General features: G+C 36.9%; 1 pseudogene; it reads right to left on the minus strand.

Moving 5' to 3' along the window:
- Positions 1 to 4,120: 4,120 nt before the first annotated feature.
- On the minus strand, positions 4,121 to 4,239 carry LOC111731857 (annotated as a pseudogene).
- Between the last annotated feature and the right edge of the window lie 8,714 nt (positions 4,240 to 12,953).

Genomic DNA, 12,953 nt, shown 5'->3' on the forward strand with positions numbered 1-12,953 from the left:
ACCTCCAGGGATATCAGTGTTAGTTATGTTGATGGAGACTCAGATATGGCACCCGTCTGGGTCTGCAAGCAGGGAGAGCGCAATAAACCATGGCCTCTGATGGCCCTTCTGTCTGATAGAAAGCTGCCCTTCCAGCCCTTGCCCTGAAGCCAGACAACTCAGTTCTTCCCTGTATGTTCCCAGTGCCTTTTGAGTTGCTGCCTCAAAGCTGGAGCTCAGGGTGCATGAGTATGTCACTGAGTAACCCCATGCGTGGTCCACTTAAAAGAAAAGTCTGTGACTTCCTCTGCCTTCTGTCTCACTCAGCCACAATCTCTGCTGGTTTACACAGCCAGAAATTGTTGGGACTTCTCTTCTTAGCACTGAACCCCTGGGCTGGGGAGCCTGGTATGGGGCTGGGACCCCTTGATCCTCCAAGGGAACTCCACAGCTGAGATATTTCTCCCTATTCTTAACTGCCACAGGCATGAGTGAGACCAGCCTGTTTTGCATCTCTGTCCCTCCTACCATTCTTGAGATGGCCTCTTGTGCATGTCCCAGTTGTAGGACTTCTGTTCAGGTAGACTCCAGGTGACTCTCAATGATGGCTATTCTGTAGTTGTAATTTTGTTGTGGTTGTGAGAGGAGGCAAGCACAGCGTTTGCCTTCTCCATTAAGACTTAATCTAGAAATTTTTAAGGTTCTAAGAAACTTCTCTCCATCTCTTTTTCCTAATCTATCACTGTATTAGCCAGCTTTTGCTACAATAATTCTGTGTAACAAACAATCCCTAAATGCAATGAAACCACATGTACTTATTTCTTGCTCACAGTCTGTGAGTTGGCTGTGGATCTGCTGGGATAAGCTGGAATAGGCTGGGCTTTGCTCCAAACTGTGGGTTGGGTTTAGGTATAGTCTACAAGTCTCCTCATTCTAGTACCAGAAGCTACACCAAGCATGTTCTTCTCATGGCAGGTGGCAGAAATAAAAGAAACCACGCCAAACACACAAACTCATTTAAAGTTTCTGTACATATCTATATATGTTTTCCAGGGCTACCATAACAAAATTCCACAAACTAGGTGATTTTAAACAACAAAAATGTATTCTCTCACAGTTCTGGAGATTAAGAAGTCAAAAATCAAAGTGTTGGCAAGGCTATGCTTTCTCTGAAGGCTCAAGGAAAGAATCTTTCCTTTCCTCTTCCTGGCTTCTGGTGGCTCTCAGTAATCCTTGGTGTTCCTTGGCTTGTAGCTGCTTAACTCCAATCTCTGCCTCTATTATTACATGGCCTTCTTACTTGTGTGTGTTTGTGTAAACAAATCTCTCCCTCCTTTCTCTTATAAAGACATCAGTCATTGAATTTAGGGCCTACCTTAATAAAATATGACATCATCTTAACTTGACTACATCTGCACAGACCCTATTTCCAATAAGATCACTTTCAAAGCTTCCAGGGGGAGATGAATTTGGGGGAGAATTCAAATCACTATAATGATCAAAAGAAATTACATTCCATTGGTCAAAGAAAATCACATGGCCAAGTCCAAAAAGCAATGAGGTAGAGAAATATACTCTGCATATTCAAATGTGGAGTACTACAAGTCATATGGTAAAATGAATGAATGTATTATTCTATTACAGGGTGAGAACAAAGTTGGAAACAATAATCCAACCTATCAGAGTCATCAATACATGTTGTTTCTTCAAATATTGTACTCAACCATGTCTTTTACAGTTCACATCTGAATTATTTGTGTGTGTTGAAGAGGGTAGTAATCTATTGGGAGAGAAATTAACATTATTTTATCAATTTACAGTGGTACACAAATGATCGATCACACGCTCCATTAAGCATTCTACAAAGACTTTCTCAAATAATTATCACAAGAACCCTACAAGGTATATGTTAGTATTGCTATTTCCATTTTACAAATGAAAAAAATTAAGTCTCAGAATAGTTAGATAAATTACCCAGGTTTATTTAATTACTGAGCCAAGGTTCAAACTCAGTCAAATTTTGTATATTAACCATGCTGCTCTAACCTTGATCTTTCCTTCCATGTATACTCTTAGTAAGATGGAAAACATGATGAAAAACTTCTGCAATTTATTGACCACTGATTCTGAATCTCCAATGCCTGGAGCAGTGCCAAGGTATTATAGATGCTCAATAAATATTTGTTTTAAATGATCAATAAAATAAATAAATATTTGACAATATGCTAGGGCCTAACTTTCTCCCTGAACTCTAGGGTGTTGGTGTAAGGGGCATAATGTCAAGTACAGATATTTGCGACACATTAAATTAAATCATTGACATATTAAAATGTTAATGTCTTGAAAATTAACTTTGCAAAACACTCTCTATGAGCTACTGGACTTTGAGTCTTCACAGAGCTATTATCTTCAAAACTGGATTTAGGTGACTTCCATCTGCAGACACAGCCTCATCTCAACCTCTGGGTCTGATCTTATAATTTCACAGAATATTTAAGGAATCCTGATTCAACAAGGAAAATAATTTGGCTTGAACTGATGAATCAGGATAGCTCTGAATCCCAAGTGTAGGAAACAGGTATTGTCCTTGTTTATTCATTCATCTATTAATTCTTTCTTTCAAGTAACATTTATTGAATTCCTCCCATTTACCAACCCCCAAGTGAGGTACAGAGAATGAAAACACACATGAGGAAAGAAAGGAGAGAAAGAGACAGAGACAGAGACAGAGAGAACTCTTCTTAGAAAATCTTGTAATTTTCACGGCCAGGCCTTAATTTGTGCCTCAATTTGAACAATCCCATCACAGGTTGTATTTTCTGGGACTCAAACTTTGAGACAGAGATTAGCAAGTGGGAAGTTTATTAAGGAGTGCTTTTGGGATCCACACCTGTGAAAACCTGCCAAGAAAGCAGGAGTGCCATGCAATATGTCATGAACAGGATTCTGTAACCCTCTCCCCCAAATTTATATGTTTAAGCCCTAATCTCCAATTGACTGTATTTGAAGATAAGGCCTATATGGAGATAATAAAGGTTCAGTGATGTCATGAGGGTGTGACCTTCATTAGATAAGGCTGATATATTTAAGAACAGAAAGAGACACCAGATCTCTCTCTCTCTCTCTCTCTCTCTCTCTCTCTCTCTCTCTCTCTCTCTCTCTCTCTCTCTCTCTCTCTCTCTCTCCATCACCAAACCATGTGCACACACAGAGGAAAAGTCATATGAGGATACAGCAAGAAGGTGGTTGTCTACAAGCCATGAAGAGAACCTTTACCAGAGAGTGAATTTGCTAGCATCATGATCTTGGACTTTGAGCCTTCAGACTGTGAGAAAATATTTATGTTGTCTAAGCCACCCAGCCTGTGGTATTTTTTTTATGGCAACCCAGTCCTAATGAAGTCTTCAGTTAAAACCATAGGCAGTTATGGAGCTGGGATAGCCTTTCAGAGTTGTCCCAAGGTGAGGTGAAGGGCCAGAAATTTATACTTCAGCATTGCTCATCATTGAGCAGGGGACAAAATGTTCAGCAAGGCAGTACTCTTCAATGGTAATGGCTATCTTCAGATTGGAAATAAGAAACATAAAACATTGAATGCCTAATTATTTCCATTTAACCACTTTTAAAATGAAGCAACCCCAGAGTCTTCGCAGTTGCCACACCTAGCTCCAAGTACAAGATCTCTGGTTAACATTGAGTCTTCTCCATCAGGTCAGGAAGTAGTTCCTGGTGATCCAGCAATATATGGCTAAAAGTTGAATACTCTATCTTGAGCACATACAATGTCCAATGACTGATAAAGCATAGAAGCTCTAGTAAAAGCTTCCTTTCAAAAAATGAGAAGAATTGACAATGCCACCAATGATCATCAGTCTACGGATATATAAAATATTTCTGGAAAGGGATAGCAAGAATTCCAATTATGGCAGTGAAGGAAATTCCAGTTGATCGATCTGGCATCTCACGGTTCTTCTCTTTGTAAGAAACCCCATTTTCTTCCAATGCAACATCCAAAGTAGCATTGAATCTTATCTTGTTCTTGAAAGACCTTACTAGTCAGTAGCCTGAATTTTTCTACCAAATGCTTTCATGCTACAGCTTTAGAAGGTACATTGTTTTTTTTTATAACTTTTTTTTTTTAAGTCTGCAGCACATGGTATTCCCAGATGGTCTCCCATCGAAGTACTAACAAGGCCCGACCCTACTTAGCTTCCGAGATCAGATGAGATCAACCGTGTTCAGGATGGAATGGCCGTAGACAGAAGGTACATTGTTTAATTGAAGAATGACAAATGTTCCACTCTGGCATGATAATGATAGAAAACCTAAGCTTTCCTCTGATTCACCTTCTCTACCAGCCAATCCCATATCTTAAGATTTGTTACCTGGTGAACCCCTCTCCTGGTAGCAAACTCTGTAACATTTAGGATTCTTTGAACTGCATAACATTGAAAACTCAACTCAAACCATCTTTCTCAATAATGAAGCATATTGGTACCAAAACTAAATCTCAGCTGCAAAAGAGTCTTTAGGGTTAATTGATCAAGGATATCATCAAGGACACAGAATACTTCCATCTTTCATTCTGACAAACACTGTCAGCTTTCTCCTAAGGCTGATTTCACTCATGGCTATAGAATGCTACCTACAGCAACTAGAGTTAAATAGCTACTCATTTATATCCATTGAGAGACTGACTTCAAATAGCTTCGCATCATAACAAGAAAGTTGCATTTCCAAAAACTCTCAGAAAAGTTCTTTTTGTTTCTAATTGGATCAAATTGATTTGGGCCAGACTATCTATAAATTCAGACAGAAATGACTAGATTAGACTAATCAGAACCCAAAGGATTAGGGGTCAACCAACTTCCCCTGAGGCATATGGGCTATAAGTGGGAGCAAATGACACCTAGATAAAATAAAGATTTAATTAGGAATATAAAAGGATGGCATAGATGCCAAGGTGACAACCAACATTTCCCTCTACATTTGGTTCAGATTCTGGGAGGTGGATACCTTAAGTGGAGAATAGGATCATTCTGCTCACCAGAAAAGAATCTTTCCCATTGGAATGTAATACATTGGCATTCCATTTATACATCTATCTCTTGTGATTTGCTTACTACTTTTTAATCACCTCCTTGTCATGTCTGACAAGGCTAAGGAACAACTCAATCATTGGACCAATTACATTCACCCAGGTCAGGCTTCTACTCACTGTGATGCCATTTTCAGTCTACAATACCACAATTTTAGTTACTCTGAGTAATAAGAAAAAGAAAACATAACAATATGACTGTGTAATATGCATTAACAAACTACATTTACAAATATGCAACCACAAAATGAGAGATTCACAAGCCAACACTGATATCTATTTTTCATATGTTTTGTTTGTTCTATCAGTGGCTTCTTTGAATCCAACTTAAAATTCTTGTCCTCCACTTTAATGGTATTTCCTATTGCTATTTCTCCAAAACTGTTGTCAAATTGGATACATATTGTCATCTGTATCACATATGTACAAAAAAATCTCACTGAAGAAAAAAAGATTCAGTCCTACATCATTAAATGGGGTCTCAAAATCCTTTCCATGTGTAAGAGGCTATGAAACACTTACTTTGATAATTAGGAGAAATAAACCTGAAATATCTTGGAGTATAAATGTCAAACATTGAGCCCATGGGCCAGCTCCAGTTTGCAGAAGATTATCATTCAATGACACAGTCTCATTGTAAACAGCTTTACTTCAGTTGGCATATATATATATATATATATATATATATATATATATATATATATATATATATATTTTTGTGTGTGAAATATTGGTTCACGCTACTGGGATTTCCAGGAGGGGAGATTGGTCCATGAGTAAATTTGACTTGACACTCTTGTCCTGAGGAAATAAAATGACATTTTTAAGATGTAAGATTAATACATTAAATGATTATTATTTACCCCAAACTAAGCCTTTGAATGCACCAGTAAAATTGGGGTATCAACTGTCAGAAGCTGTAAAATACTGAAGACAGTATATGCATTGCAGCTCAGTGCCATGTCTGTGTGTGTGTGTGTGTGTGTGTGTGTGTGTGTGTGTGCATGCGCGTGTGTGTTTGTGTTTCCTAAACAACAGAGTCCTCTAAACAAACCATATTTGCACATTCCACTACATCGTATTCTGGTCCTGAATTTCTCAATCTGCTTTTTATACAATGTTACTCATATTTTTTTCTAAGACTCTTCTAAATTAAAGCAAGGTTTTTCAAGAGCCAATTCAAAATGAAGATTGATTTTTCTCATGATGTCACCAAAAGGGCATGTCGCTTCCTTTTTTTCTCCCTGTATCAAGAAAAATGGATACTAATATTGGACTTATTTCACCCTTAGCACACAGGCAATCTCTGTAGACAATATCAGTGAATTTGAAGTTATCAAAGTTATCAATGGAATCCTGGATAAAGCAAAACTTTCAGAGATAGGCTCCTTAACTCCCATGGGAAATTATACATATTTTCAGCTCTTTTTAAGACACTATTATAACGACTATTTTTAATATTAGTACTAAAATATAGCCTTTCACTTTATTTAAAGGGAGTTAGTTAACCAAAATTCTTAGGTAAAAAATCCAAAGGAAGTTTTGTTTATGATGAAACTCAAACCCTACCCCTAAACTCTTTAGTTATACACTATGCCTATTTTTATTAACATATATGACTGTGTTTTTCAATATGATGCTGTCAGCTGCTTAAATCATTCATAATTAATATTTCCAGTGGCCAATGTTTCATGAACAATACATTCGAATGCCAATGTGACCAGAAAAATGAATAAAAGTGGCAAGAAGATGAAGAAAAGGGCAAAATGAAAACAGTGTTTAACAATTTTTAAAGTAATAGTATTAGCAACTAATTTATTCCACGATAATAATAATTAAAAAGCTATGGCCTTTAAAATTTATATTTTGAGTTGCCTATGTTTATTTCATTTAAAATGTTTTCCAAGCAATGAATTTGGTCCACTCATGTTCCCATAATTGAGAATCATGACAAAATAGTCATGGAGAACATGGCAAAATAAGGCAAATTTTTCCTCTGCCAGACATCACCCAACATGCACTCTGGTTGAGACTTTGGATGTCTTAAGTCCACCAACGCTTACCTGGGAAAGCCTATTAATAGTGGATCTCCAATGTCACCTTAAATAAAAAACAAGCCTGAAGACTGTGACCTGCAGGATGAAGGATGCAGAAGAAAGCTAGAAGGAGCCTCGGGTATGATGAATATTCAACTTCAGGAAAGCATTGAAATGCAGGCTAAGTGGAGGCATAGAGAAAGCACTTAGAAGAGCAGAAGCAAATGAAAAATTCTTCCTTGAAATGTAATCATCTTGAATAGGCTGATTTTCATCTTCATCAGAGCGTTAGTAATTGAGAAAACCCCAGTTGGAGCTCCATTTATTAAGACAGCAAGGAAACAACCTGGGGTCTCAATATGCATTTCAGCCCAAACTGTTACATTTGCCTTTGAGGGCAGAGAAGAGCCAGGGTTGTCCTGAAATGGGTCAAGATCAGAAAAAATATTTCTGAACAGAATTCTCCCCCACTCACAACCTACAAGAGCCCTAGAATTATGAGAAAGAAGTTTCCCCTTCTCTCACCAAGACCTGTATTAGTTACCTACTGCTGAAATAAAGCAATGTAACAAATAACCCCAAACTCAGTAGCTTAAAAATATAACAATTGTGACTCACTGGTCTATGGATTGTGTGCTGGACTCCTAGCAGAGTGAAGCTCTTGGTTAGCCTTGACTCCAGGCTGTGAGTTGGTTCAGGTCTCTTCTAAGTGCCTCTTCATAATGAGAACAGTGGTTACACAGGCCATGTTTTTCTCATGATGATGGCAAAAGTCCAAGAGGAACCAACAAAAAACATTCAATATCCCTTAAGACCTTGGCTAAGAACTGACACACTGAAACTTCTAATCATATCTCCTGGGCCAAAGCAAGTTGCATGACAAAGCCCAACATCAACAGAGTTGTGAAATATAATTCGTTCACAATGAACCATTATAAAGGTGGGAGGGAAGGATGAATCGTAAGCAAATATAACATACCAAGATTGAGGGCTTTACTCCGGACGGTCCAGGTACAAGCATTCCAGTCACTTGTTTGCAACATTAAAAAAAATAATGTAATTTAAATGTCCATTGACAAATTAATGGATAAACATAATGCAAGATATGTGTGTGTGTCTGTAATGATACATGTTATAACATGCATAAAATTAAAAACATTATGATAAGTGATAGAAGCCACAAACAAAAGAACAAATATTGCATGATTTTATTTATATGAGGTTTCTAAAGTAGACTAATTCATAGAGATAGAGAGTAGAATGGTGGTTTCCAGAGGCTAAGGTGAGGGGAGAATGAGCATTTTTATTCAATGGCTATGGAGTTTCTGTTTGAGATGATGAAAAATTTCTTGAGATGGCTAGTGGAGATGGTTGCACAACAATGTGAATGTACTTAATGCCACTGAATTGTAGATGTAAAAATGATTAAAATGGTAAAATTTATTTTATGTATATTTTGTCACAATAAAAGACGAATGTGAATAAGAAGAGTTAACCTATGTGCAGCAGCAAAGTACGGGCTGACACACAGATTGGTCTATTTTATCCTAACAACCACCTTGGGCTAGGATTTATTCTTCATTCTGGAAGAGACCAGATACTGATGGGATCACTTGACTTAAAGAAGCCCGCGTTATTCCCTTTATATCAGAGTAAAAAAGGTCAGAGGTGGCAATGACTTTGAAATAAGATGTACTTCAATACTGCTCAGCCCATAATTATATGTTAAGACATCTGGTGCTACCTTTGCCAGTAAGGTTACATTCCCTCAAGCGATTTATGCTAACAGACACCAGGTTGACCTACGCAAATCTAGATGCTATTATTCTAAATCTGATTCTAAATGCACTATGTACCTGCAGTCTTAAAAAGGAATCTTACCTGAGGTATAATGAACTGAACAAAAAATGTTATACTTTATTAATTTTAAAAATTATTTTTTAAGTCACCAAGAAATTGTCATTTTCCTTAAGAAAGGAAGACTGCCTTTGAATTTTTCCCTCTTACTTCACTACTGAGGTTATTAGCAAGTACTCTGTATTACCTTTTAGATATTAACCTCACTTTGTTACCAAAAAGTATCTTCAAGTCAAGAACAATGTCAGTGCTTGATGTTTTTGGGGTTGTTTTTGTAGATAGGTCTCTACTTAAAGGGCTGCTGTTTAATTCTGAAAGACTATAATTCAGGTAAAGAAATTGTAATTCCAGTCTTAACAGTAATTTTCTACATATTTCTGCCACAGATAGCACAAAGTAAATGAAAGAAATTCTCATGGAAAGGGGAAGTAAGAAAGAAGGGGCAGATTACCTGAATTTCCAGATGAGCTTTTACCTCATTCAGCCATCACTTGAGAGGTTTCTACTATGAGGCAGCAGGGCAATCTTTCTATTATCTGTCCTTTTCATAACAAATACTAATGAAACATCAAACTAATTCCTAAATACACTGTACTGCAGGTACTGCTTCATTATTCAGTTATATCAAGCAATATGCCAACAGACACCTGAATAACACAATAGCCATTGGACATCATTAACAGACTTTGATGCTATCTTATGAATGCCATGAATAGATTTTATTTAGTATAATATATAAAAGAGTTGCTTTCTTCATTAGAGAGAGAGGTGCTAACATATCTTGATGTATTGTTAAATGCTCTTTGATTTCCTTACCTTCCATTTCCATCCTGTTTCAGTGCCTTGGTTTGTGGTCTTAAACCTTACAAACATGGCCATCTTTTCTGGATAGGAATTGAATGAGAGGAAAGTATTGAAAAGGGAGCCATGGTTTCTTTCCCTAATGTTTTTATGAAATCTCTAAAATTATTTTTTAATTAACACTTTCAGACCACACATGAATATGAAAAATATCTATTTGATTTCTTCCATAGTCAGTAATTTATTTTATGCACTAAAAGTAAAGATGGAATGATTTAATAAAGAATAAATACCTTCATAAAATAACTTTTAACCATTAAACAGAGACTATACTTAAAAATAAATTAATTTCCAGTAGATTAAATTTCCATAAGGCTTCAAAATCCCCAATAATAGCTTTTGAATTTATATTATTCAAATTCAAATTTTCATCCATATGAAACTGTTTCAGTGTTATCATTATGCTTAAAATAAAGATTTATGTTTTTATTTATACATTTAAATACAGGAGAAATATGTGTATATTTAAATAAAAATTTTGTAGAAAGATCCTTTATAAAATAATATTACTATTATGTCTTCTAACGATAACTAAAACTTATTGAGCATTAATGTACCAGTCACTGGACTAAACTCTTTTGTATGTACTTCACATATACTTTGCATAACAGTCTTTTGAAGGAAGCATTATTATCTCCATTTTATAGATGGAGACAAATATCTGAAAAGCTTAATCATTTTCTCAAAGGTCTTTACACTCAGATATAAAGAGAGCTAGGATTCAAGTCCAAATCTGTCTGACTTCAAAGACCCAGATATTAAATTATATTATACTGCCTCAGAAAACATAAGAGAAAGATGTGATGAATTTATCTAAAATTTAAAATTTCTCCATCCCCACAAATATTATTAACGAAATTAAAAGAGAAACTGCAAAATGAAAAAATACATAGAACACTTTGTCAAAGAATTAATGCCTTTAACATATAAAAGGATTCACACAAATCAATAAAAAAAAGCAAAATAAAAGAACAAAAGAATAAAGCAGGAGGAAGGTAGAAAAAATGGTGTATATGATAGAGTCTCTGTTCATCCCTCTTGTAACCAAATTAAAGCTGTGACAGAAATAAGGAGCAAACAGCAAGAATAATCACCTGGGATCTAGATGAACAAGCCCTACAACTAGGGAGAGAAATAAGAAATCACCCTGCAATGGGAAGAGGTAAAACAGGGTGAGGACACAGTTTACCTGGGCTCGAGCAGCTGAGTGGAACAGAAGCTGCAGTGGTGGCAGCCAGCAGCTGCAGATACCTCTTAAAAAGACCATGTCCATGAGTGGACTTTTGTGATGACAGACCTCCTCACTCTGAGCACCAGTGCCTGGTTGGCTGTGCAAGGGCACTGGAGACTTACAGGGGACACTGAGTTGTCGGAGCAAGTGCCAGAGGTGAGACTCACTCTGTGCAGAAGTGCCAGCAGTGTCCGTTGTTCCTCTTTTGAGCCTTCCCCACTCCCAGTGTGCTGACAAGGTACTACCATAACTGAGATGTCATCAAACTGGATAACAGAGGTTGCTCTACCCAGACGATTCCCTGAAATTCCACTTTTTCCAACTTGCGGCCCCACGCATGTCACATCCAGTTGTATCCTTGGTGTGTCAGGTGCCCCTTGCTGAGCAATACCTAGACTCACACTGATGGCAGCTGACCATGGTTTCTGGCATGGCCTCTTGAGGCAGCTATAAGCCCGGCATCAGTGGATTGCTTGCTGAATCTTAACAGGGGCACAGCCTGGGTCTGAATTTGGCCTGCAGCTGAACCCCACTCAGGTCTGTCCCACTGGACACCTACTTCATAAAGCCGAACTAATAAGACAGGGAAACTTAAGAGCTTTGCTTAGTACATAGAAACAAACACAGAAAGGCAGCCAAAATAGGAAGACAAAGAAGAAGAAACCATAGGAGAGAACAGAACAGAACAGAGATCCAGAAAAAATCTAACAGATGCAGAGTTCAAAACTCTGGTTATAAAGATGCTCAATGAACTTAGGGGAAGTGTAGATGAACTCAGTGAGAACTTTAACAAAGAGATAAAAAACATAAAAATGGAAATAAAAATTATAAAAGAGAACTAGTCAGAAATGAAGAACACATCATCTGAGATGAAGAGTATATTAGAGGGAATCAAAAGAGTAGAGGAAGAAGAGGATTGAACCATCAATATAGAAAATGGGGAAACCAAGGACACTCAATCAGAACAGTAAGAAAAAAGAAGGCAAGACTATAATAATAATTTAAGGATCCTATGGGACATGAATGTAAAAAATCTGTGTCATAGGGGTACTTGAAGGAAAACAAGAAGGTGAAAAGCTATTTGAAAAAATAATGATGGAAAACTTCACTCTGAAGGAAATAGAAATAAAACATCAGGAAGCTCAGAGAGTCACCAAAACCAGGAATCCAAAGAAGCCCACACCATGACACATTATAATTAAAATGCCAAAGCTTAAATACAAAGAGAGAATCTTAAAAGCATCAAGAGAAAAGCAGTTGGTTACCTAAAGGAAGCACCCACAACACTGGCAGCTGATTTCTCAAAAGAAACTATGCAGGACAGAAGGGCTTGGCGCAAAATATTCAGTGATGAAAATCCTGTATCTACAACCAAGAACTCTTTATCCAGCAAAGCAATCATTTAGAGTCAAAAGACAGATAAAGAGCTTCCCAGACAAAAATAAGCTAAAGGAATTTATCACCACCAAGCCAGTATTACAGGAAATGTTGGAGGGACTTCTTTAAGAAGAAAAGCCATGTATCAAAAACAGGAATAAAGAATGATAATAACTACATTTCTATCAACAACTACCTCTAATGGAAAAGAATTCAGTGCTTCAACCACCAGAATGACTAAATGGATAAGAAAACAAGACATATGCTGCCTACGAGAGACTCACTTCAGATTAAAAGACACACACAGACTAAAAGAGAGGGATGGAAAAACATATTGCCTTGATGGACCTAGAGGGTATTGCCCTGAATTAAGTAAGTCAGACAGGGAAAGATAAATACTACATGATTTCACATACATGTGAAATCTAAAGAACAAAATAAACAACAGCAACAACAAAAACGGAAACAACTCATAGATACAGAGAATATTTTGAGGGCTACTAGATGAAAGGGG

The sequence above is a fragment of the Pteropus vampyrus genome, unplaced genomic scaffold (genome assembly GCF_000151845.1).
Source record: "Pteropus vampyrus isolate Shadow unplaced genomic scaffold, Pvam_2.0 Scaffold404, whole genome shotgun sequence".
Lineage (NCBI taxonomy): Eukaryota > Metazoa > Chordata > Mammalia > Chiroptera > Pteropodidae > Pteropus > Pteropus vampyrus.